Genomic DNA, 26,286 nt, shown 5'->3' on the forward strand with positions numbered 1-26,286 from the left:
CGTTAAGCGTCCTATAAATTCTCAACAGTAATCCCCATTTACACAGGGAGAAAGTGATAGACCGCTCAAAAGGGGTAAAATCTAGAGTCAAGTTATTAGCCCTCAGGGAGTGAAGAAAGGATAAGATTTTGTTAGCATTATAAGATTTATTATCCAGGAGGGCATATTTTTCTTTGAAGTCAATTAGTGAATTTTTTTTTCCCCTAACCAAAAACCTATGAAGAGAGGAAAACCTATATTAAATCCACCACTGAAAAGTACCCGCCCGGAGCCGGGAAGGCCAGGTTTCCAAACAGGTAGAGAAGTGGCGTGTTTTTGGACTGTAACCCTGACTTAAACCTAACAGACCTCCATAGTATTAGAGAATAGTGAGATATTGGGGAATTGGACCGAATCACCGACGGTAGGGGGAGGGAAGTCCAAAGCAGGGCTCTCCAAGACCAAGGGGCGAGGAGAAACTGTTCAAAGGAGACCCATAGAGGGTGTGCTTCCGGTTGTAGGTGAGTCAAGAACAATTGAGCTAGTCCTGCCGCTTTGTAATATTTTACAAAGTCGGGGACTGAAAGGCCACCCTGTGACTTATGTCGACACATTGTAATTCGGGATATACGGGCAAGTTTGTTACCCCAAATGAATCTCATCACATCTATTTGCAAGCTCTGGAGATTTCTACTGAGAATTTGAACTGGAAGGGTCCGAAACAGATATAAAAGCCTGGGTAGGACCACCATTCTGACTATGTGTATTCTACCGATCCAGGAAACTGGTAGCGAGCTCCAGGTTCTGAGGTCTTCCCTAATTTTGCGATATAATGGGAGGTAATTAAGTTTGTATATCATGCCTAATTGGGAAGGCATCCAGGTGCCCAAATACAGAATGTGGGTGGGCAGGTGTGAGAAGGGGAAGTTCTGTAAGAGAAGGGATTTTAGCGGAGGTGGAGTATTACATAACAGGAGTTCAGACTTCCTATGATTAATTTGAAGCCCTGAGGCTGTCGAGAAGGACTTCAAAAGTTGTAAAAGGGTCGGGAGAGAGATGAGGTGGTTAGTAAGGGACAAAAGGAGGTCATCTGCAAATAAGCTAAGCTTATATTTGGCACCTCCCACCGTAAGGCCCGTAATATTTGGGTTATTCCTAATATGAATGGCGAGGGGGTCCATCGCAAGGGCGAATAAAGCAGGGGAGAGGGGGCAGCCCTGACGTGTACCCCTAAGGATCTGAATGGGGGCCGGGTGTGTAGATGGGAGTTTAAGGTATGCTACTGGGGTGGAGTAAAGGGAATTGTCACACCTTGCCCTGTGAATGTGCGGAGATCTGTCAGACTGGCTGCACATGTCTGACTTCTTTGTTTGTTTTGATTTGCGTTTGAGCTCGATCCACCTTCCCTCAGGTGTACTGGGCTTCATTGTTAGTGAGGCTATTTATCCCTCCTTCCCCCAGTGGCCTGTGCGGGTGATAGTTCTTTCTTGGGAGCTCTAGATTTGTGGTGGATTGTCTGCTCCTGCTCTGCACTAGATAAGTCCTTTCCTTCATTTCCCTTTGTGTGTTTATCTAGGCCTCTAGGGAGACGCTTGCTTCTTCCTGGTTTGAAGAAGCAGGTTGCCTCTCCCTTTTCCCTGCTGCTTAGGGTTTGCCCAGGGTGTTTTAGTTTTAGGCACAAGGGCATGTGCATATCCACCCTAAGGGTATGCACATGGGCACAGCACTTTAGGGAAAGCTTTTAGGGATTGCTAGGAGGTGACCCTTTTCTCCCTAGCTTTTGGGCCTAGTCATTTGTTCTGTTTGTTTTCCCGTGTTTGGTTATTTCTCCGCTTACCTACCTATCGTGACAGGAATGGGCCTCTTATATCCATAAAATGCAGAACCTTATAGAGATATTCCCATGTGACGGAATCAAAGGCCTTTTCTATGTCTAGGGCCAAAATAGCTAATGGAGTTGCCTTCTTATTAGCTACCTGTATTATATTAAAAATTTAGGGCGCCTCCCTGTCAGGGATTAATCCCACCTGATCCCTATGTATAAGACTGGGAAGGAGGATATTGAGGCGTCGCGCTAAAATAGCTGTAAAAAATTTTGTGTCCAGATTCAATAGGGATATTGGTCTGTAATTGGTTGGCGACAGGGGGGTCCCTTTTTGGCTTGGGGATAACTGTGATGTTGGCAGCCAGGAAATCAGGATGGGGAACGTTACCCTTCAACAAATGGTTGCAAAATTTGGTGATATGTGGGGTTAGCACAGGAGCAAATTTTTTATAATAAAGGGCTGAAAGGCCGTCGGGACCAGGGTCTTTCCCCAATTTCAGGGCTTTAATTGTAAATTCGACTTCTTCCACTTCAATTGCCTTACTCAAATCATTTAACGCTTCAGGTGTCACCTGTGGGAGCGGAATGGAGGTTAAAAAGCTATCATCGGTCTGTCCCTGACCAGCTCCCGGTTTCGCATAGAGCTGTTGGTAAAAGGAATGAAAAGTGTCATAAATGGCTTCCGGGTTGGAAGTCACTTGACCAGACCGCGAATGAATCTGAAGCACTTGATAGATTTTTTGTTTAGCTTTCAATTGGCGAGCTAACATCTTGTCAGGTTTGTTCGCGTATTTGTAATAATACGATGCAGTTCAACGTAGGGGTTTTTCCGTATTATTCGACAGAATCAGGTTTATTTGCATTTTGGTGTCTTTCACCGCATTGAGCAAATAAAGCGAGGGCGACCTCTGATGAGCACGGACCAATCTACTAAGCTTGGCTTCTAAAGCTAGGAGGGTTGAGTTCCTTTCTCTTTTTAAATGGGATGCCTACCTAATCAGTTGCCCCCTCATAAAGGCTTTATGAGAAAGCCAAACCACTATAGGGTCTATGTCTGGGTTAGCATTGTCCGAGAATTTTTTTTCATATCTTCCTGGAGCCGATCACGAATAGCGGGTTGAGCCAGAAGCGATTCATTAATTCTCCAAGTATATAGGCGACTGGTAGGAGTGGATGGAGTGACGTCAACCATAACCATATCGTGAATCGAGATCGGACCAGGAAGCCACAATGTTTCTACAATATGACAAAAATGGGAGAAGAGATGTGGAAGCCAAAATGAGGTCAATGCGGGTATACAGGTGATGGGCGGGGGAGTAATAGGTGTAGATCCTCTGTGAGCCATTGTGTTCTCTCCAGGTATCTGCAATGGAGAGTGATTCCAAAACCTTTTTGATATGGACCCCTTGTAAGGCAGAGAGTGGAGTATGAGGTGGAGAAGAACGATCCAGTAAAGGATCCATCACGAAGTTAAAATCGCCACCCCACAGCAGCTGATCATAATTAAGGGATTCAAGCAGTTGATGCATTTGAGTGAAAAATGTGACTAGCTCATCAGTTGGAGCATATACATTCACAATACACATGGTACACCCTCCACATTCACCTAGTAGAATAATATATTGTCCATCAGGGTCAGTGATGGAGCGAGAGACTTGAAATGGGAAATAATTCCGTAGTAAGGTGACTACCCCTCTGCTTTTGGTTTGGAGTGTAGAGGAGAAGAACCTGGTGTACTGAGGATGAAAAATTTTTAGATGGGAGGTGGACGTAAAGTGTGTCCCTGTAAAAAATTACATCAGGTCTATGTTTGAGATAAGAGGTAAACGCTGTCTTGCGTTTCTTCTGGGAATTGAAGCCCCTTACATTATGCGTTATCAACTTACACATAAGCCAGATGGTAACAGAGTTCCGCTTAGCTCAACTAACACTGATAGCCACCTTGCACTGGGAAGGGAAAAAGGGGTGATCTCCGTAAGAACACTTAAACCATAAAACAGTGGTGATAACAAAGCACTGTTGAGCGCATAACAACAACATAAATGGCTGCGCCTAAAATGGCCAGCAAATACAGGTGGGTCATTTGTAGGTACCAGGGGGGCAATATCTAACCCCGGTCCCACAAAGAGGGACCCAACATTGGATGGCAACATGTGAGTCCGATTTGATGTTTCCCTGCGTGATGACAGGAGAACTGTTCAATAAAGGGATAAAAAATTATTCTGAGCACCATAGGAAACATATTAAGGAAAGGATACACTTAAATTCGGTGTTGTTGAGGGTCGTTGGCCCTCTCCCAAGTCAGTAGGAAAGAGATGATCCGCAACACAGTGTTCAGGATGCCGGCGACTTATTCACGGATGAAGTGGTGGCGGGAATCTTCGTCCAGACCCGAGCTGGGCGTTGGGGCCTTGGAGGCGCTGTCGGTCCTTCCGGGCGTTCAACCGCTATGCCGGCACGTTGTAGGGTTTCAAACCCCTCCGCTGGAGTATGAATCGTATGAGTGCGAGAATTCAATTGGAAAGAGAGCGCGAAAGGGAACCTCCATCTGTATCGCACTTGTGCCTGTTGCAGAGCTTGGGTCACAGGCATCATTTCCCTGCGTTTCCGCAGCGTTGTTGGGGCTAGGTCTGCATATAGGTGTACAGAGGGGGGAAGTTTAGGTAAGTTGGGCATGTTTCGTGCAGCATTCAAGACCATGTCCCTCACCTCTTGATGATGAAATTTAAGGACAACGTCCCTCGGAATGTCCGGAGAACGCGGCTTTCCCAGGGCTCTATGAATCCTGTCCAACCGCAGTTGGTTCGGTTGCACTTGGGGTAGCAAAGCTGCAAAGAGGGAGCCCATGGTAGCGGAGAGGTCTAGAAAGGATTCAGGCAGGCCCCTGAATCGTAAGTTCCCTCTCCTGGACCTGTTCTCCAGGTCTTCAAGCTTTAGTTCAAGCGCCTGCAATTGTGCAGTGTGGGAATCAATGTCCTCCCTATCGGCGCCTATGGCATCCAAAATCTCGTCCGTCCTGGACTCTAGGTCAGAGACCCTATTTCCCAGATCCTATATTTGGCGAGAGAACTCCGCATCTGCCTGGGAGAGTTCAGTACGAAAGAGGGGTGCAATATTTTTGTATAGATCGGCCTGACCTGTGTGCGACACTTCAGGATCGGTCCACTTTCAGTAGAGGAGGCCGGGCTTGTCGGGGACGCGGCCTGGTCCTCTATGATGGAATGCCGCGTGCTTCTAAAGATCTCTGGTAAGGTCTGCGATGGTGCCGGCGTACCCGGAATTTTAGATTTTCCCTTGCCACGGTTCGTCTTCTGCGTCCCCTGCATGAGTGCATTGAGCTGGAGGAGCCGAAGGAACGGCGCTTAAGACGGGAAAATATCAGCGGTCAGAGCGGAGCTCACACGCGCATGTCTTCCCTGTAAGCCGCGCGCATGCGCCCCCATTACAATAGCTTTATATGCAGATAGAGTGCTCCAATATATTCACGATTGCAAAATCGGCACTAATGATGCAAATATTTTGGCGCAATATGTGCAACTTCACATTTTGACAGGTCTGACTACTTATTAGTGATTGGTGCACTAAATATTGTTGTAAACTTGTGACATCACAGCACTATGTATGTAGCATGTATGTATAGACAGCAGAACCTATCAGCAACACTATATCACTATCTAACCTACACTGACTATCTCCCACTAACTTTCTGTATTATATATATGAGCTAACTAACTATCTAATGTAATGACACAGGAAAGCAGAGAGCACAGCAATGGCACTGCTGTCTCTCTCAGATCTGCTAAATACTGCATACAAGGGCTGTTGGGGAGGTTCTTAGATAGTAAGGAGTAGGCAACTTTCCTATTGGTTACTAGGGATGTTGCTAGGCTCAGACAAAGACATTGCTGCCTTCTCATTGGCCCACAAGCAAAAAGAATCTAGAATATTCGAAATTACGAATATATATCACTATATCTAAATATTCGCTATTCGAATATTCGCGTCCAACACTACTCTCTGACTGTCTGCTCTGTAGATACAGTACAGACCAAAAGTTTGGACACACCTTCTCATTCAAAGAGTTTTCTTTATTTTCATTACTATGAAAATTGTAGATTCACACTGAAGGCATCAAAACTATGAATTAACACATGTGGAATTATATACATAACAAACAAGTGTGAAACAACTGAAAATATGTAATATTCTAGGTTCTTTAAAGTAGCCACCTTTTGCTTTGATTACTGCTTTGCACTCTCTTGGCATTCTCTTGATGAGCTTCAAGAGGTAGTCCCCTGAAATGGTTTTCACTTCACAGGTGTGCCCTGTCAGTTTTAATAAGTGAGATTTCTTGCCTTATAAATGGGGTTGGGACCATCAGTGGCGTTGAGGAGAAGTCAGGTGGATACACAGCTGATAGTCCTAGTGAATAGACTGTTAGAATTTGTATTATGGCAAGAAAAAAGCAGCTAAGTAAAGAAAAACGAGTGGCCATCATTACTTTAAGAAATGAAGGTCAGTCAGTCAGCCGAAAAATTGGGAAAACTTTGAAACTAAGGGCTATTTGACCATGAAGGAGAGTGATGGGGTGCTGCGCCAGATGACCTGGCCTCCACAGTCACCGGACCTGAACCCAATCGAGATGGTTTGGGGTGAGCTGGACCGCAGAGTGAAGGCAAAAGGACCAACAAGTGTTAAGCATCTCTGGGAACTCCTTCAAGACTGTTGGAAGACCATTTCAGGGGACTACCTCTTGATGCTCATCAAAATAATGCCAAGAGTGTGCAAAGCAGTAATCAAAGCAAAAGGTGGCTACTTTGAAGAACCTAGAATATGACATATTTTTAGTTGTTTCACACTTGTTTGTTATGTATATAATTCCACATGTGTTAATTCATAGTTTTGATGCCTTCATAGTCATGAAAATAAAGAAAACTCTTTGAATGAGAAGGTGTGTCCAAACTTTTGGTCTGTACTGTATGTGGTGCTGGATCATCAAGGCCTGATGCACAGAGTTTCCTGCCGAGCCAGAGTCCAGGAAGGCCTGCAAGACAGACACAGGAAGAGTAAGCTTTGGAGAGAACATTTCTTCGTCCAGGCTCATCTCTCCCACTGACCCTAAGAACTGGAGTTTCCTGCCTTAAGAGGACAGCTACGTACAAAATGTCCTTTGGCTTCGTAATACATGCATATGTCCTTACTGGATCTATGGATATGCTCCTCCTCAGACAATTGGACCCTGTCCAGTAGCATATACTACAGAACAGGAGATGCAGAAAACGGAAGCGTGAGTCTCTGAAAAGTAGGTGCTAACCTGGGACCTCTACTCTCACATGTAGCTTCCTTAAGGTGCTCTCTGAAATGAAGATCAATTTGGGTAACAATAGATATCAGGTCATCCAGTTTCGATGGGATGACCAGCCAGTTTATCTTTTATGTGACAAGAATTCCTGGAGATTACTGGTCAGAGGGTCGCTGCATTCCCAGAGGGGTGTGGCCCAGGCAAGTGCATCACCAGACAGTAGGAAGACCAGAAAGGCTATCTTGGACTTGTCAGAAGGAAACCGGTGAGCCTGTAACTCATAGTGGATGGTACACTGGTTCAGAAATCCATGACATTGCTTAAGGTCCCCTTCTTAGCTTGAGGGGAAGTGGAGGATTCAGAACAAAACTAGTAACAGGCAGAGATGATGGAGTAGTGATCAAGGAACCCAATTAGGTGAAAATGGAATGCAGATACTACAGGAGCTGCTCTGATCAACCACGATGAGTGGTTAGCTCCTTATAAACTTGGGTGGGTGGCGGGTTTCATGACTTGAGCAAACTGTTAATGAACAGATTTGACTTAGGGCTAATCCTGGCAATCCTCTGGTATTCACCCTTTAAGCTTGTACAGGGATCTGGACTTTACTGCAGGGGAACCATGAGGCCACTACCTCCTGGAATAGTCTCTGTGTGATTGACAGTGTGTGAGACATCAAGGGTTAGGCAAAACTGTAGTCAGGGACAGGCCAAAATCAGGTCAGGCAGAGTATGAGCTTAATGCTAATTGATCCTAGGTCAGGGCAGGCAGCAACTGGTCAATACAGAGGTCAGATACAAGTCAGGTCAGACAGAGGAGGGTCAGAGTCCAGTAAACAGGCAGAGGTCGGTACACTGTCAGACAAATAAATACAGCACACCTTTACAAAAACTAGCAATCTAAGGAACCTACAGCTCAGCCACCTTCCCACAGGAAAAAGCCAGTTAAGTATCCCAGGGTTGCCAGCCATTGGCTGGTGAAGATGAGGGTATGAGTATGATTGTCCTTTAAGAGCCAGAGGGAGCACACACATGTTCCCTACAGGCAGAAGACGAACGGTTACAGCCTGCATGGAGGAGCAACGCAGAGCTGGTGGCCAGACCCTCTGTGAAGAAGACAGCAGGAGGCAAGTCCTGGCTACTGGGCAGAGTAAGCAGAACTGAGCTGTAACAGATGTCAGCTGTAAATAATTTTTAATTTGTCAGGCTGCAAAAGAGGCAATCGTGGCAAAATACCACATGTAACCGCTGCAGCCAATCACTGGCTTCAATGGTCTAATGCTGTATTTTTTATATTCAGTCACTAGACCACCAGGGATATTTTTTCAGTCCTCAACAGATGATCAAGGATATTTTTTTGCAATTAGTTATTAGACCACCAAGGATAATTTTTTTTCTCAGTAGAACACAAGGCGTGTTTTTAATCTTTTATTATTTTTTATTTTTTTGCATTTAACCACTAGAACACCAGGCATAGTTTTGTTATTCATGCTAGACTACCAGAAACATATTTTTTTTTTACTAAACCACAAGAGACATTTTAATTCTCACTAGATCTTTTTTTTAAATGTTTACAAGATAAAAGATATTTTTATTCTCACTACATATTTTTATTCTCACTTGGCCACCAGAGATATTTATCTTTATTAGACCACAAAGGATATTTTTGTAGTCACCAGACCATCAGAGATATGCTTTTTTCTCATTAGAGCACCAAAGACATTTTTTGTCCTCACTAGACCACCGGATGTATTTTTTATCCTCAATAGACCACCAAGAATATTTTTTTCAGTTTTGTTAGCCCACCTTGTATTTAGTCACTAGAACGTCACACATATTTTTTTCATTTCAGTACTATTTTTGTTGACTTTTAATAAGGAGCTTGAAATGTACAGAACAATATAGGGATGAAGTGAGAACATTTTCTGCTAGCCACAACCTGTGACTCATGTTAATGCTAACAACAAAAATGATTATAAAAGTGCAATAAAACTGCTGATTGTGTAACCCATGTTCTTTTACTTGATTTTTTTGTGATTTCTTTGTGGAAGGTAAATATTGCAGTAATGTTCACAGCAGATATTGAAGGTTCAGCAGGGATCTTATAAATCCCTTCCTGTCATATTAACCTCTTAACAGCCAAATTGGAAAAACCCTCCAAAAATGTCACTTTTTTATTGTAGACTAGCAGAAGGACCCGGCTTTGCACAGTTATATTTCATCTATTTCATTTAATGTTCCTGTGTGTCGTTAAAAGATATCAACAGTATCCCCCATAACAGTGACCTCCACAGCACCCCGCCCCTTTAACAGTAAACTCCACAGTCCCTCACCCCTTAACATTGACTACCCCAACAGTGCCCCACCACTTTAAAATGGGACCCCCACAGCAGCTCTTCCCCCTAAATTTGACCTTCACAGCAGCCCGCCCCTTTAACAGTGAGTTTCACAGCACCCCACTCCCTTGACAGTGACCTCCACAGTACCCTGCTGCCTTAACAGTGACATCCACAGTACCCCGCTGCCTTAACAGTGACCTCCACAGTACCCCGCTGCCTTAACAGTGACCTCCACAGCAGTTGCCCCTTTAATAGTGGCCTCTGCCCTTTTAACAGTGACCTCCACAGCAGTTGCCCCTTTAATAGTGGCCTCTGCCCCTTAAACAGTGACCTCCACAGCGGCCTGCCCCCTTAACAGTAACATCCACAGTGAACGCCTCTTTAACAGTGACCTCCACAGCGCCCTGTCCCTTTAATGCTAGGGCTACACGATGACATGTGTCACGCGGCATTTTGTCTCAACAGTTTTTACAATGATAGTCTATGGTGTCGCACTGCGACATGCGACATGCTGCGACTGCAACACAACAGTTACAAAAGATCCATCCAAGATGGATTTTTCTGCGACTGTCGCGTCGCAGTCGCAGCATGTCACATGTCGCAGTGCGACACCATAGACTATCATTGTAAAAATTGTCGCGCGACATTGGTGCGACATCAATGTCGCGTGACACATGTAGCAGTGTAGTTGTGTCCTATCTGTCGTGCTACTTATTGTCACGCAACACATGTCGTCGTGTAGCCCGAGCCTAAAGCTGACCTACAGCAGTGAAGAAAAATGTCTGGGTTGTTATGGAAACCTGGAGTAAAACTGTGTGTATGTGGAGACTAAGGGCCAGCGAGCTTCTATTGGCTGATAAGGGACATGTGACCGTGTGTATGGCAGTTGGAATTTGAAGAGAAAGACTTGCAGGCTTGTATTGGCTAATGTGGGTCATTTTCTGGGAATATCTCAGGAACGGTACATCCTAGAGAGCTGAGACCCCACAAGATTTCTTTCCAGGTAGCAATAGATGTGTATACCAAGTTTCGTTGAGATCGATGGTTGTGTTTTTGATTGATTGCGGAACATACATACATATATACGTCCTTCTTTATATATATATATATAGATTTTTAATGTGTGTCTGCAGTGAATCTTGTTGGCGCACAACACAGGGAACACTATTGCATTTTTAACCCCTTATTGACATAATTAATTTCAGCCTTAAAAGGGTTGTCCAGGTTCAGAGGTCCGGGTAAATCGAGCAGGGCAAAGGCATTTTTTGGAGATCCAGTGACGTACCGGGACTCTCCATGGGGCTGCCAGGAAGCCCGGTGATGTCACCGGCACTGATGGGCTGGATTTAGCGCTGCCCTAGCCAGTAAAATGACTAAGGCAGTGCTAAAGCCCGCCCATCAGAGCCGGTGACGTCACCGAACACACTGCCGGGCGGAAGTTTCCGCCCGGCAGTGTGTTTTTTTAAAACAAAAGAGCCCGTGCCCTGTGCAATTTAGCGCAGGGCAAGGGAGCGCATCGGAGCATGAGATGCCCCGATGCTAGCCTCAGAGGGCCTGCCTGGGTGAAAATAAGGGTATGTCCAGGTCCAGCTCTTATTTTGTGGGATTAGTTGTAGGTTTTTTAGGAACCATTTTTGGTTATATATAGTGTATTATTTTATTTTTAGGGGAAAGATAAAAAGGCAGCAATTTTTACATTATTTCAGGGAATTTTTTTAAATGGTGTTTACTGTGTGTTAAAAATAACATAATTTTATTATGTGGGTCCGTACGCTGATGATAATGTTATACACTCACCTAAAGAATTATTAGGAACACCTGTTCTATTTCTCATTAATGCAATTATCTAGTCAACCAATCACATGGCAGTTGCTTCAATGCATTTAGGGGGTGGTCCTGGTCAAGACAATCTCCTGAACTCCAAACTGAATGTCAGAATGGGAAAGAAAGGTGATTTAAGCAGTTTTGAGCATGGCATGGTTGTTGGTGCCAGACGGGCCGGTCTGAGTATTTCACAATCTGCTCAGTTACTGGGATTTTCACGCACAACCATTTCTAGGGTTTACAAAGAATGGTGTGAAAAGGGAAAAACATCCAGTATGCGGCAGTCCTGTGAGCAAAAATGCCTTGTGGATGCTAGAGGTCAGAGGAGAATGGGCCGACTGATTCAAGCTGATAGAAGAGCAACGTTGACTGAAATAACCACTCGTTACAACCGAGGTATGCAGCAAAGCATTTGTGAAGCCACAACACGCACAACCTTGAGGCGGATGGGCTACAACAGCAGAAGACCCCACCGGGTACCACTCATCTCCACTACAAATAGGAAAAAGAGGTTACAATTTGCACAAGCTCACCAAAATTGGACTGTTGAAGACTGGAAAAATGTTGCTTGGTCTGATGAGTCTCGATTTCTGTTGAGACATTCAAATGGTAGAGTCCGAATTTGGCGTAAACAGAATGAGAACATGTATCCATCATGCCTTGTTACCACTGTGCAGGCTGGTGGTGGTGGTGTAATGGTGTGGGGGATGTTTTCTGGGCACACTTTAGGCCCCTTAGTGCCAATTGGGCATCGTTTAAATGCCACGGGCTACCTGAGCATTGTTTCTGACCATGTCCATCCCTTCATGACCACCATGTACCCATCCTCTGATGGCTACTTCCAGCAGGATAATGCACCATGTCACAAAGCTCAAATCATTTCAAATTGGTTTCTTGAACATGACAATGAGTTCACTGTACTAAAATGGCCCCCACAGTCACCAGATCTCAACCCAATAGAGCATCTTTGGGATGTGGTGGAACGGGAGCTTCAAGAAGCTATCCTATCAATATGGGCCAACATTTCTAAAGAATGCTATCAGCACCTTGTTGAATCAATGCCACATAGAATTAAGGCAGTTCTGAAGGCAAAAGAGGGTCCAACACCGTATTAGTATGGTGTTCCTAATAATTCTTTAGGTGAGTGTATTTCTATATACCTTTTTTTTACTATTTTTCCTTTCCTCCTGCAGGCTGTCAGCTCTGTAGCTGCTCACTCATTCTCGTCCAGACTGATGGGGGGGGGGGGGGGGGGGGGGTGTGTGGGGGCTTTGCATTGTGGGGGCTTTCCATCTGTAGCTGGTACCAGATCTTGGTACCAGCTACAGATATGGGCTTTGCATTGTTTGAAAGCTGACATTCCAAGCTTTCAAATACCAGAATAACAGCACTATCTTCAGTACATGGGAAGATATCACTGTTAGAAATACAATGAAAATAACTGAATGTGAAAGTAAAGGCAAGTTTTACCTGCGATTTTTCCCAACTCGATTTCTGTGATATCTCCTGTTTGGCTTGGACTAATGCTGTCATTTTGGTCTTGTATGAATGTCATCCTCGGTGCTGAAACTTACTACTCATCTACACACAAGAACATAGACCTGTGTAAATGACTAAAATCATCCACTGCAGGGGACACAGTGTCCATAGAATGTCCAATCTGTCAGCAAATGCAACTGACTCATCTACCTCGTTACAAAAGTAAAATGAGGTTTAATGGTCTCTCATTTTACAGGTTGTTATAATCACCTCACTAATCAACCACAGCACTCTGAACTGAGAAGGACAAAGAATCTGATGGTCAGACTCCACCATTAGAATAGTGATTTTAGCTCTGGAGTATAATACAGGATGTAACTGAAGATCAGTACAGGATAAGTAATGTAATGTATGTACACAGTGACTCCACCAGCAGAATAGTGAGTGCAGCTCTGGAGTATAATACAGGATGCAACTCGAGATCAGTACAGAATAAGTAATGTCATGTATGTACACAGTAACTCCACCAGCAGAATAGTGAGTTCAGCTCTGGAGTACAATACAGGATAAATAATGTAATGTATGTACACAGTGACTCCACCAGCAGAATAGTGAGTGCAGCTCTGGAGTGTAATACAGGATGTATCTCAGAATCAATCCAGGATAAGTAATGTATGTACACAGTGACTCTACCAGCAGAGTGGTGAGTGCAGCTCTGGAGTATAATACCGGATGTTACTCAGGATCAATACAGGATAAGTAATGTAATGTATGTACACAGTGACTGTGCTTTTATGTAAATGAAATGTGTATAAGGTGCGAAGGCGGACATGTGCTGTAAGATAATAGTGTGATTAATTACAGCACATTCTGGAATATATCACTGCAGTCATATTGCTTGCATAATCCTTCTTTATGCTCACACGGTATATTTGTGGGATTGTCATACTTGTCAGGACTAGAGTATAGTAACCTGGGGGGATTAACCCTATAATATCTGGTGTGCTTGCAAGCCTCTCCCATTTACGTCTGTGAGATGACATGGAGTGTACTGTACACAGTCTGTTCATACAAGACAAGGCTAATTACAAGAAATGGGAAGTAATTGCGGTAGTGGAGCCCATATGGGAATCCTTGTTCCGGGGCTGAGTCAGTGTGAATAGTTATATTTTGCATGTGACGGCCTCTACTTCTCTTACTCAGTGTCTGGGTGATTTTATAATTATCCCGGCTACTGACTCAAAATTATAACCAGGCACGCAATGTCGTAAAAACTGCTGAAAAAACATGTTACCCCAAAATGCTGAGACCATGAAAAATAGACAGGGCAGGAGCATTTGATTCAAGTATTTGTAGATATCTATGAAGATTATGACGGAGCCTTCATTTTCATTGTTCTCTTTGCATTCAGTATTTATGCAGCGGCCATGTTTTGGTACATTACTGTTTAATTTGTTTGTTTTTAGTTTTAGTTTTAATTTCGTATTGCTTTTGATTTTGCCCAAAATTTAGAAAAAAGCAATTCTGTATATTTTTACAGCATACACAGATCCACACAAATAATGCATAAATAAATAATAATAGTAAATAATGGATAAATAATACAATTACGGCAAATAAAAACACAAATAATGCATACATAAATAATAATAATAATAATAATAATAATAAATGATGAATTAATAATTCAATTAAATAAATACATAAATACATAAATTATGCATAAATAAACATAAACAATTATTGTTCAGGTTATGAAGATATTGTAGCTTACATGTTCAGATTTATACCTAATTAAGTTTACTTATTCCAAAAATCATGTATTTTTTTTATATATTTTTGTCTCACTTTATCTGTCACCATGAACATGCTGTGCAGCATGTTATAGAGCAGGAAGAGCTGAGCAGAATCATATGTAGTTTTGTGGGAAATGCATCCACAGACCTTTTATCGTATACATTGAAATCTCTTCTCTTTCTATGGCCAAGCGGCTGCCGGCACGCCTTACATCACCATGCACAATGCCAGGTGCCACCACTGGACACTGGAGTCTTCTGTGGAGTGATGGATTACACTTCTCTATCTAGAGATGAGCGAATCGAAGTTGACGAAGTGGAATTCGATCAGAATTTCAGGATAAATTTGATTCGCACCGAAGCCGAATTTCCTCACGCTTCGTGGTAACGAATCGCATTTTTTCCTAAAATGGATGCCGCACTTGTGAGGACATGGAGCAAGGAACTCTGGGAACGGGGGATCACCCACAATGCCATGCATGCAGCCAATCAGCAGCCAGCCAGCCCTGTGATGTCACAGCCCTATAAATAGCCTCAGCCATCTTGGATTCTGCCATTTTCCAGTGTACTTAGTGCAGGGAGAGACGTCAGCAGGCGCTAGGGACAGTGCTAGGAAAGACTTGAAAACTTTTATTTTGCTGTATAGAAGTGTAGGGAAAGGATAGGGAGGAATCATTCCACAGTGTTGAAGCAGAACAGGGTTCAGTAGGGGAGGTTACAGCCTGGGGAATAGGAACAATCCTATTACACCTTGCTGCACTGACTGCGGATCCAAATTGCCATTATACAGCTCTGTAATTCCAGCAAACCGTTCTTGCTATTGGAGTGCAAGTGCTGTGTGATACAGCCATTTAGGCTCCATTCACACGCCCGCAACGTGAAAGCGGCAACGGAAAGCGGCAATGTGCGTTCCGCATTTTGCGGACCACACATTGCCGGCACTAATAGAATATGCCTGTTCTTGTCCGCAATTGCGGACAAGAATAGGACATGTTCTATTTTTTTGCGGAACGGAAGTGCAGACCCGGAAGTGCGGATCCGCAATTCCGTGTCCGGGCAGCACATCGTGCTGCCCCATTGTGGCACAATTCCGTTCCGCAAAATGCGGAACGAAATTGCGGACGTGTGAATGGAGCCTAACAGGGTTTATTACAAGGAAGAATTTATCCGTCTTATTTGCCCTTGTGCGGTGCAGTTATATGTTCTAAAGCATTTTTTAGCTTGTATTAGTGGGAAAAAAGGGCTTATTAGCCGTTGTGTGGTGAAGTGCGAACATTGCAGCCCTTTTTTGACGTGTATTAGTGGCAAAAAAAAATATATATTTTCCGTTCAGCGGTACAGTTATATGTTCCAAAGTCCTTTTTTGCGTGTATTAGTGGCGCAAAAAAAAATATTTGCCGTTGTGTGGTGAAGTCAGAAAATTACAGCCCGTTTTGGAGTGTATTAGAGGCAAAAAAAAATATTTGCCGTTCAGCGGTGCAGTTAAATGTTCTACAGCCTTTTGTAGCGTGTATAAGTGGAAAAAAGTAAGGGTCTCTTTGCCGTTCAGCGGTACAGTTATTTGTTCTAAAGCCTTCTTTGGCGCGTATTAGTGGAAAAAAAGGGGCTTATTAGCTGTTGTGTGGTGAAGTGAGAAAATCGCAGCCTTTTTTGGGGTGTTTTAATTTCATTTTTATTTATTTATTTTATCTAACAGTATGTCAGACAGAGAAGTGCCAGGCCCTGCACAGGGGAGGGGCAGAGGCCTAAATGTTTATGCCGCAGGCAGAGGTCGCAGCAGAGTAAGGGGCCGTGGCAGCAGGAGTCGCAGCGAGAGGCCTGAGCTCCCGGTGTCATCTAGCGGTCGTGTCTTGACCAGCAACCCAGCAGTTCTTGAATGGTTGACTTGGTCATCCACTTCATCACAAGTGACATCAGACATCCCCAGCCAAGAGTCGGTGGGTTTTTCAGACACAACCCTTAGTTGGCATGGCCCCGGAGCACGCCCTGTGCCCTCACCTGTCCTCAACCTGCCTCTGTCCTTTTATGTTCCCTCAGCCAGAGAAGTATTATATGCTGTGGGCTCAGCTCCACTTACAGCGAGGACGAGCTACTAGAGGACAGTCAGCAGCTACTGGCCAGCCAAGATGTGGAGGAGACATCTGCCGCTTCCTCCGGTAGGCGGGCAAGTAGTGATGAGGAGACTGGCGTAGGAGCTGGTGTTGTGAACGGTCAGGCTCCTGACCCCGAGACTGTTGAGGAAGACATCAGTGATGTGCAGACAGTACTCGATGATGATGTAGCTGATCGCACTTGGGAGCCGGGTGAATTAGGGGCTTCATCATCATCATCAGGTGGCTGCTTGCCCGTGAGTCAGCGGTGGACTCAGCAAGTCTCTTGGCCGGGAGTCAGCATAGTGGCAGCAGTGGGAGGTCGGGAGCCAAACGTGTCCGGGGTAGACCACCCGCTTTGCAGGAGCCTACCTGCCCAGAAAGTAGTGGTGCAGGGGTTCTCGGAAGAAGCAGCGGTAGCAGTCAGTCACTGCGTAGTGTTGGGGGTAAAATCACCTACTCGGCAGTGTGGCAGTATTTGTTAAGCCGCCGGAGGAGGTGAACATGGCCATTTGTAGAATCTGTGGGCAGAAGGTGAACCGTGACCAGGGTCAGCCCTGTGTCACCATATGCAGCGTCACCATAAAGTGGCCTGGGAGAACCAGCCTGCCGCAGCAACAGCTGCATCACCCAGTGGCACTCACCCGATTTCAGGCAGTCAAGGCTCCACCACCTCAGCCGAAGGGAGCTGTCTGTCCTTCCCATCATCTGCTGGTCCTGATTCTCCTGCTCCTCCTCCTACTCCTTGTCAGTCATTCCGTCATTAATCAATCAACGAAGCGATTGCCAAGAGACAACAGTATGCGTGCACTCATCCAATGGCGCAGAAGCTGAATGTGCTCCTGGCCAAGTTGCTGGTACTGCAGTCCTTCCATTTCCAAGTGGTGGACTCTGCACCTTTCAGAGAACTGATGGCTTGTGCCGAGCCGAGGTGGAGAGTCCAAGCCATCATTTCTTTGCCAAAAAGGCAGTACCAGCCCTGCGCACGTATGTAGAATAAAAGCTGGGCCAGTCTGCCAAAGTGCAGGGCAGCGCTGACGTGTGGAGCTATAACTACGGTCAGGGACAATACATGTCCTTTACGACCCACTGGGTGAATGTAGTTCCTGCATAGCCACACCAGCAACTTGGCCAGGTGACGCCGCTTCTGCCTCCACGTTCTCACGCCGTTGGTCCTGCGACAATGTCCGCCTCTGCCTCCTCCACCGTGTCCTGAGCCTCCACTGCAGGGACAATTTACAGTGCCCCTCCAGCATACCACATGTGCAGTGCACGGCGGTGTCACGCTGTTCTGCACCTTGTTTGCCTCGGCGAATGGAGTCACACAGTGGAGGAATTGCTCTGTGTCCTTCCTTAAGAAATAAAATCATGGCTTTCTCCGCGACAACTCAATCAGAACCGTGACCGACAACTGGAAGAACATGGTGTCGGTGCTGCGTCAAGGAAGGCTGAGCCATGCGCCCTGCATGGCACACCTGTTCTATCTGGTTGTCAAGTGGTTCCTGAAGTCTTCCACCCATCTGCAAGACATCCTAAAAATGGCCAGGAAACTTTGCATGCACTTCAGCCACTCGTACACCGCCAAGCACACCCTCCTTGAGCTGCAGCGCCAGAACGGTATCCCTCAACATAGCCTGATATGCGATGTTTCCACCTGTTGGAATTACACCCTCCATATGTTGGACCGACTATACGAACAGAGAAATGCCATAAACAATTTCTTGATGATCCAAGCAGACAGGAGTACTCCCCTGTGTAACTTCGATGTCAGCCTGTGGCAGCTCATGTGTGATACCTGCCGTTTGCTCAGGGCCTTTGAGGCCATGTTATTTGTCAGTCACCAGGACTACGGGATGAACAATGTCATTCCACTGCTTCATGTCCTGGAACGGATGCTGGTAAATCTGTCTGGTCAGGGGACTGGAGACGTGGTGCCTAGATCTCACAGCCACATAAGCCCTGTGGGGGCTGAACTGGAGGAGGAGGAGGACATTGGAGCACAAGCAATGTGTAGCGAAATGGGTGGATTTTATACACAAATGACAGGACAGGTGTAGCCAGAGGAGCTACAGGGCGATGAGGAAGATGAAACAGAGGACCCAGACACACAGTGGCAGTATGCAGTGGAGATGGAGGCAGGGAGTCCCTCCGAGTCACTTGCACAAATGACCCAATGCATGCTCATTTGCTTGCGTAGTGACAGCCAAATTGTCAGCATTTGGCAGATGGATGACTTTTGGCTCTCCACCTTGTTGGACCCTCGCTTCTGGTCCAAAATGGGGGTCTTTTTTACACCCGCTGAGAGGGAGGACAAATTGAACTACTATAGAGACATCCTATGTAGTCAGTTGGCCGCTGCCTATCTGCTCCATCGTCCATCCTCTCGCAGGTCTGACCGGACCTTCTGCGTTTACGTCCCTCTGCCATGGCTGCTCTGGCAGGGTGAGGGGGGGGGGGTTCCAGCAGCAGTTCCAGCTCCATCAGCAGCAACTTGAGTCTAGAGTCGCTGATGAGAAGCTTTCTTCACCCGCGTAGTGAAGAAACTACTCACCAGCAGCAGCAGCAGCTAGACCTGGAGCAGGACCTTAACCAGTAGGTGGTGGCATACTTGGACAGCACCCTGCCACCCCACATTAAAGATCTGCTGGACTACTGGGCAGACAAGCTGGATTTGTGGCTGCAACTGGCAGAGTTTGCCCTGGAAAAGCTGTCCTGCCTGGCCAGTAGTGTGGCATCAGAGCAAGTGTTTAGTGCGGCGGGGGCCATAGTTACCCCAAGAAGAACTCGCCTGTCCACCCAAAATGTGGAGAGACTGACCTTTGTCAAGATGAATCTCCTGATGCTGCTGCTACCTCAACACTATGTCACCTCACCACTCTGTGGCTTCCTGATGCTGCTGCTGCCACCTCCACACTCTCTCATTGTTCCATTCTGTGCTCTCCTCATGCTGCTGATGCCACCTCCACACTGTCATTGTGCCACCCTGTGGCCTCCTACTGATGCTGCTGCCACCTCCACACTCTGTCATTGTGCTACTCTGTGGCCTCCTGATGCTGCTGCTGCCACCACCTTCACACTGTCATTGTGCCACCCTGTGGCCTCCTCCTGATGTTGCTGCCGCCACCTCCACCCTCTGTCATTGTGCCACTCTGTGGTCTCCTCATGCTGCTGCTGCCACCTCCACACTGTCATTGTGCCACCCTGTGGCCTCCTCCTGATGCTGCCGCCACCTCCACACTCTGTCATTGTGCCACTCTGTGGCCTTCTGATGCTGCTGCTGCCACCTCCACACTGTCATTGTGCCACTCTGTGGCCTCCTCCTGATGCTGCTGCTGCTGCCTCCACCTCCACACTCTGTCATTGTGCCACTCTTTGGCCTCCTGATGCTGCTGCCACCTCCAAACTGTCATTGTGCCACTCTGTGGCCTCCTCCTGATGCTGCCACCACCTCCAGACTCTGTCATAGGGCCACTCTGTGGACTTCTCATGTTGTTCCCACCCTCCCCACTTCATGACTGGGCCACTATTTTGCCTTTCAGCCTGGCTGACATCATCATTTATTTGAACTTTCTTCTGATCTGTCAGAAGGAAGGAAAAATGAGACGCACAACAGATCCTGTCTATGTAATAGCTGTAAGGCCTGTATGACATGGTCCCTATTTTGCATCAGAATTGGCTTGTGATTTGGTAGCCAAAAGAAGGAGTGGGTACAAAACACAAAAGACATGCAAATATTCCATTCACGTGTCATCTCTGTTTTGGATCCACTCCTGTTTTTTTGCCTTTAGCAATACTGATGGATTACTGACCAAATGCTGACCGAGTGAAGGCGGATGCTCCACAGACAGGATCCGTTTTTTTGGGGGTTATTGTTCTGACTGATCAGAAGAAGGGCAAAATAATCAGTGAAGTCAACACAAACTTACTGCTGACACCCTCTCCACTCTTGGTGGGGCTCTACTTGTATAAGCATTTAATAGAATGGGTTCTGTAGAAATCTATGTGGAATCAGTGAATTGGTGTAAAAGTAGTGCACACTTTCACGCTATAGTAGGATCTTGGGCCTCTGCACGGTTCTTTATACCTGGTGCTAACATTGACCCGTAAGGCTGAGTTCACACTTGAGTTATTTGGTCAGTTTTTGCCCCGTGACTGCCCAAATAAGTGAAGTGTGTAGTGATTCTAAGAGCGACGCCTGTCATCTACAAGTCATACTGACTCAGTATTATTTCAGTACCACAGCAGACTCCCTATGCGTGTTACAAGGCACAGTGTTCTACACCACTATAAAGGCTCTCTGCAGCCAGGAAATCGCTGTTTTTAATGCGAATTGCCACAAATAAATTCAGATTGAACAGATTTTTTTCGTAAATTTTCTAGAAATTCGATCATCTCTATTCTCTATCTTTCGGTCTGATAGACGAGTCTGGTGAATGCCAGGAGAACGTTACCTGCTTGACTGCACTGTGCCAGCTGTAAGGTCTGGTGGAGGAGGGATAATCGTTAATCGCTATGGGGTGGGGGTTCATAGGTCAACCTCAGCGCCTTAGCTCTAGAGAAGGGAAATACTTCCGCAGACCAAGACATTTTACACAACTACCGTATTTTTCGCCCTATAAGATGCACCTAGGTTTTAGAGGAGGACAATAAGGAAAAAATCTTTTTCATTAGAACTCAGGTCAGACCACTAATCAGACCCCCAATGTTAATCAGTCCCCAATAAGACCTCAGATCATACCCCCAATCAGACCTCAGATAAGAGCCTCATGCCTCTCATCAGTCCCCAGCTGTCTCATATCAGCCTCCAACAGTCCCCATTGCCTTATATCAGCCCCCATTGCCTCTCATTTTAGCCCCCAGCAGGCCCCATTGCCTCATATCAGCCCCCAGCAGCCCGATATTGCCCCACATCAGCCCTCAGCAGCCCCATATTGCCTCAGCATCTCCATATTGCCCCCATATCAGCCCCCAGCATCTCTATATTGCCCCCATATCAGCCTCCAGCATGTCCATATTGCCCCCAGCATGTCCATATTGCCCCCATATCAGCCTCCAGCATGTCCATATTGCCCCCATATCAGCCTCCAGCTTGTCCATATTGCCCCAATATCAGCCTCCAGCATGTCCTTATTGCCCCATCATCTCCATATTGCGCCCAGCGCCTCATGTTTTATAAAATAAAAAAAAACGTAACTTTCCTGCTCCAGACGCCGCCGCTCCTCTCCGCCCGCGCTCGGTCTTCCTCCTCCTCTTCCGTCTGCTGTGCTGTGAACTGGCACGCACAGCGGGAGGTCACAGAATGCCCTCACACTGTGCGCAGCCTTCACAGCCGACAGCCGAGGACCAGGAAGCGGTGAGTACAGAGCCTTCACCGCTTCCTCCGGTACTAATGAAGCGCTTCCATAATGGAAGCTCTTCATTAGTATTCGCCCCATAAGACGCAAGGGCATTCCCCCCCACACACTTTTGTGTCTTTCCCCTACAAAATGCGTCTTATGGGGCGAGAAATACTGTATATGCTTCCATATTTGTGGGAACAATTTTGGGGAAGGCCCTTTTCTGTTCCACCATGACTGTGCCCAGTGCGCAAAGCAAGGACCATAAAGGGACAGACCTGGGAGCTTTCACAATACCCCAGGCTGCTATTTTAACTGACTGTGATTGGAAAACAGGGAATGATATGTGACTGCCAATCTGGGATGATATGTGACTGCCAATCTGGGATGATATGTGACCGCCCTTCTGGGGTGATATGTGACTGCCACTCTGGGGTGATATGTGACTGCCACTCTGGGGTGATATGTGACAGGCACTTCGGGGTGATATGTGACTGCCAATCTGGGGATGATATGCAACTGCCACTATGGAGGTGACATGTGACCGCCCTTCTGGGGTGATATGTGACTACGACTCTGGGGTGATATGTCACAATCCACTTCGGGGGTGATATGTGACAGGCCACTCCGGGGGTGATATGTGACTGCCGCTCTGGGGGTGATATGTGACAGTTTGCAATAGTAGTTGGAGCCTAGGAGTAGAAACACTGTGGTCAGTGCGAGTTGCAGCAGCTCACAGTGGCTGGGTTTGGTGCATGGAAGTGAAATAAAGGGTTAATTGACTTTTTAGTAATAGTGAACCCAAAGAAAAGGCATTTAAGGTCAGTTATGGTCGCAATGTACACATTTTTGAAAGGGCCAGGCATGAACATCCAGGAGAACCTGTTTCAACCCATTTTCCGGTGAAGTCTTGACGTTACATTTTATATTCTAAGAATGGAAGTGTTATGCATCATGATGAAAGATTCCAGTGAGTGACTGGAAATGTATGACATTACTTATGGCAGGAGCACAGCTATAGGGGGTGCAGAAATACCAGTCGCACCTGGGCCCTGGTGCCTTAGGGGTCCAAAATACCCAACTGCCACATAAGAAGACACCAGTATTAATTATGGCACATGGTACATGGGGCACTGTTATAGATTTTGTACCTGGTCCCTGAGGTTCAAGTTACAGTCAGGTCCATAAATATTGGGACATGGACACAATTCTAACATTTTTGGCTCTATACATCACCACAATGGATTTGAAATTAAACGAACAAGATGTGCTTTACCTGCAGACTGTCAGCTGTAATTTAAGGGTATTTACATCCAAATCAGGTGAACGGTGTAGAAATTACAACACTTTGCATATGTACCAAAAGTAATGGGACAATTGGCTTCTCAGCTCTTCCATGGCCAGGTGTGTGTTATTCCCTCATTATCCCAATTACAATGAGCAGATAAAAGGTCCAGAGGTCATTTCAAGTCTGCTATTTGTATTTGGAATCTGTTGCTGTCAACTCTCAATATGAGATCCAAACAGCTGTCACTATCAGTGAAGCAAGCCATCATTAGGCTGAAAAAACACAACAAACCCATCAGAGAGATAGCAAAAACATTAGGCGTGGCCAAAACAACTGTTTCGAACATTCTTAAAAAGAAGGAACGCGCCGGTGAGCTCAGCAACACCAAAAGATCCGGAAGACCACGGAAAACAACTGTGGTGGATGACCGAAGAATTCTTTCCCTGGTGAAGAAAACACCCACTGTTGTAGTTGGCCAGATCAAGAACACTCTCCAGGAGGTTGGTGTATGTGTGTCAAAGTCAACAATCAAGAGAAGACTTCACCAGAGTGAATACAGAGGGTTCACCACAAGATGTAAACCATTGGTGAGCCTCAAAAACAGGAAGGCCACATTAGAGTTTGCCAAACGACATCTAAAAAAGCCTTCACAGTTCTGGAACAACATCCTATGGACAGATGAGACCAAGATCAACTTGTACCAGAGTGATGGGAAGAGAAGAGTATGGAGAAGGAAAGGAACTGCTCAGGATCCTAAGCATACCACCTCATCAGTGAAGCATGGTGGTGGTAGTGTCATGGCGTGGGCATGTATGGCTGCCAATGGAACTGGTTCTCTTGTATTTATTGATGATGTGACTGCTGACAAAAGCAGCAGGATGAATTCTGAAGTGTTTCGGGCAATAATATCTGCTCATATTCAACCAAATGCTTCAGAACTCATTGGACGGCGCTTCACAGTGCAGATGGACAATGACCCAAAGCATACTGCAAAAGCAACCAAAGAGTTTTTTAAGGGAAAGCAGTGGAATGTTATGCAATGGCCAAGTCAATCACCGGACCTGAATCCGATTAAGCATGCATTTCACTTGCTGAAGACAAAACTGAAGGGAAAATGCCCCAAGAACAAGCAGAAACTGAAGACAGCTGCAGTAGAGGCCTGGCAGAGTATCACCAGGGTTTTTATTTGGGCACCGTGTACCAAATTCTAATTGGGCACTATGGCAATGTTGGCAATATAAATGACTATTTATTGTGTCGCACTTGTCCATATAGACAACCTTCCCATCACCTCCACCTCTTGAGGACGTGTTGATTTGCACAGATCCAGTATAAACATCCATTGTTTACCTGCAGACAGTGCACACCAGCACTTCTCACAGGTTGGCCCCGCCATGACAGACAGCCCTCATGTTGTCTTAATCACACAGCTTTCCCCGTGTAGACGCCTCATCACGTATGCGGTAGCCTTGCATAACCAGTATGTCGCTGATAAGCTGTCAAGCCGGCCGCTCTCTCTTTCTCTGACATGTCTTCCTTTCACTCAGTCACTGAATAATAAGGTATACAACAAGGCAGTTGCTAAATCAAAAACAATAGTCACTGAGGGCAACTTCCTAAAACTTAACTTTTTATCGAAATATAGCTAAAAATAAAAAATAGTTCAAAAATAACCTCAATATTTATAGTAAAAAAAAAAAAAGGTTTCAAAAAACAAGGACGGCTAGCAAGTAGATACAAGACAATACAGGGTATAATGTCTAGGGCAACAGGTGAAAATCGAGACTACCTGTCCCTATCCTAACCCTGGACAATACTGCTCAGCCCCAGAGATACACCTTGATGGTAGATGCACTCTGTCCACGTGCCTCAGCTAGCCTGTCCTTATAACACCCTATCACTTATCTGACACACCAACGCGTTTCCCCTATTAAATAAACAAGGTTCATCAGGGGACCACCAGTATCAGTATGGTAATAGAAAGTACAAGATAAATTGCCGATAACCGAAAAAGATAACTGGATTGCCCCAGACCTGCAACAATCAGTGACCAGGTAAGGCACTTATAGGTATAACACCACAGTATAGAGATGGCTATGCTACTTATAGATGAAGACCACATAGATTCTGGTCAAATATTCAATCCAATCACTTATCTGGTTTAAGTAGAGATCCATTCCATCCTCTCACAGATCAAGGTGCGTGGCTGGGGGGCTCCAGGGGGCAAACAAATTCAAGGTTATTTTTGAACAATTTTTTATTTTTAGCTATATTTTGATTAAAAGTAAAGTTTTAGGAAGTTGCCCTCAGTGACCATGTCTTCCTTTCACTATCAGACGTAACTGAAATGAACCACAAAAAAGTGACACAGAGGGCATGAGCCAATTATAACGTCCATTGTAAAGTGTTCAGTGGAAGAAAAGGGGCACATTTATAGATCTGGACTAGAAAATGGCACCTTATATATATTGTGTCTTTTAAGGTCAGTTTTTAGTGTGGGGCCGTTGATCATGACTTGAGGATGGCCCAATAACGGAGTTCAAAAGAACTGAATTTTAGTGCGCCTGGGGCACAAGGTGCAATGGTTACAAATAGTGGCATTTAGCTTGATGGTTACTGTCTCAGATCGGCACATGGTTTGGCAGTTACAGTCTCTAAAGGGCACAAGGCCTGGAGGTTACTTTCTCAGATGAGAACATCGCTTGGTGGATACAATCTCTACTTAGCACACTGCTTGGAGGTTACAGTTTCTAAACTTTGAAAGACATACATGACTTGGTGGTTACTGTCTCAGATAGGTACACAGCTTGGTAGTTCCAGTTTCTAAAAGGCACAAGGCTTGGAGGTTATTTTTTCAGATGAGAACACAGCTTGGTTGTTACAATTTCTACTGGGTACACAGCTTGGAAGTTACAGTCTCTAAAGGGCACTAGGCTTGGTGGTTACTTTCTCAGATAGGTACTGTCACGGTACCTTCTGTGACAGAGGTTAGAAGATCGGAGAGACTGACTGCACGTGAGGTTAACTGA

This window comes from Bufo bufo, chromosome 3 (genome assembly GCF_905171765.1).
Source record: "Bufo bufo chromosome 3, aBufBuf1.1, whole genome shotgun sequence".
NCBI classification, from domain to species: Eukaryota; Metazoa; Chordata; class Amphibia; order Anura; family Bufonidae; genus Bufo; species Bufo bufo.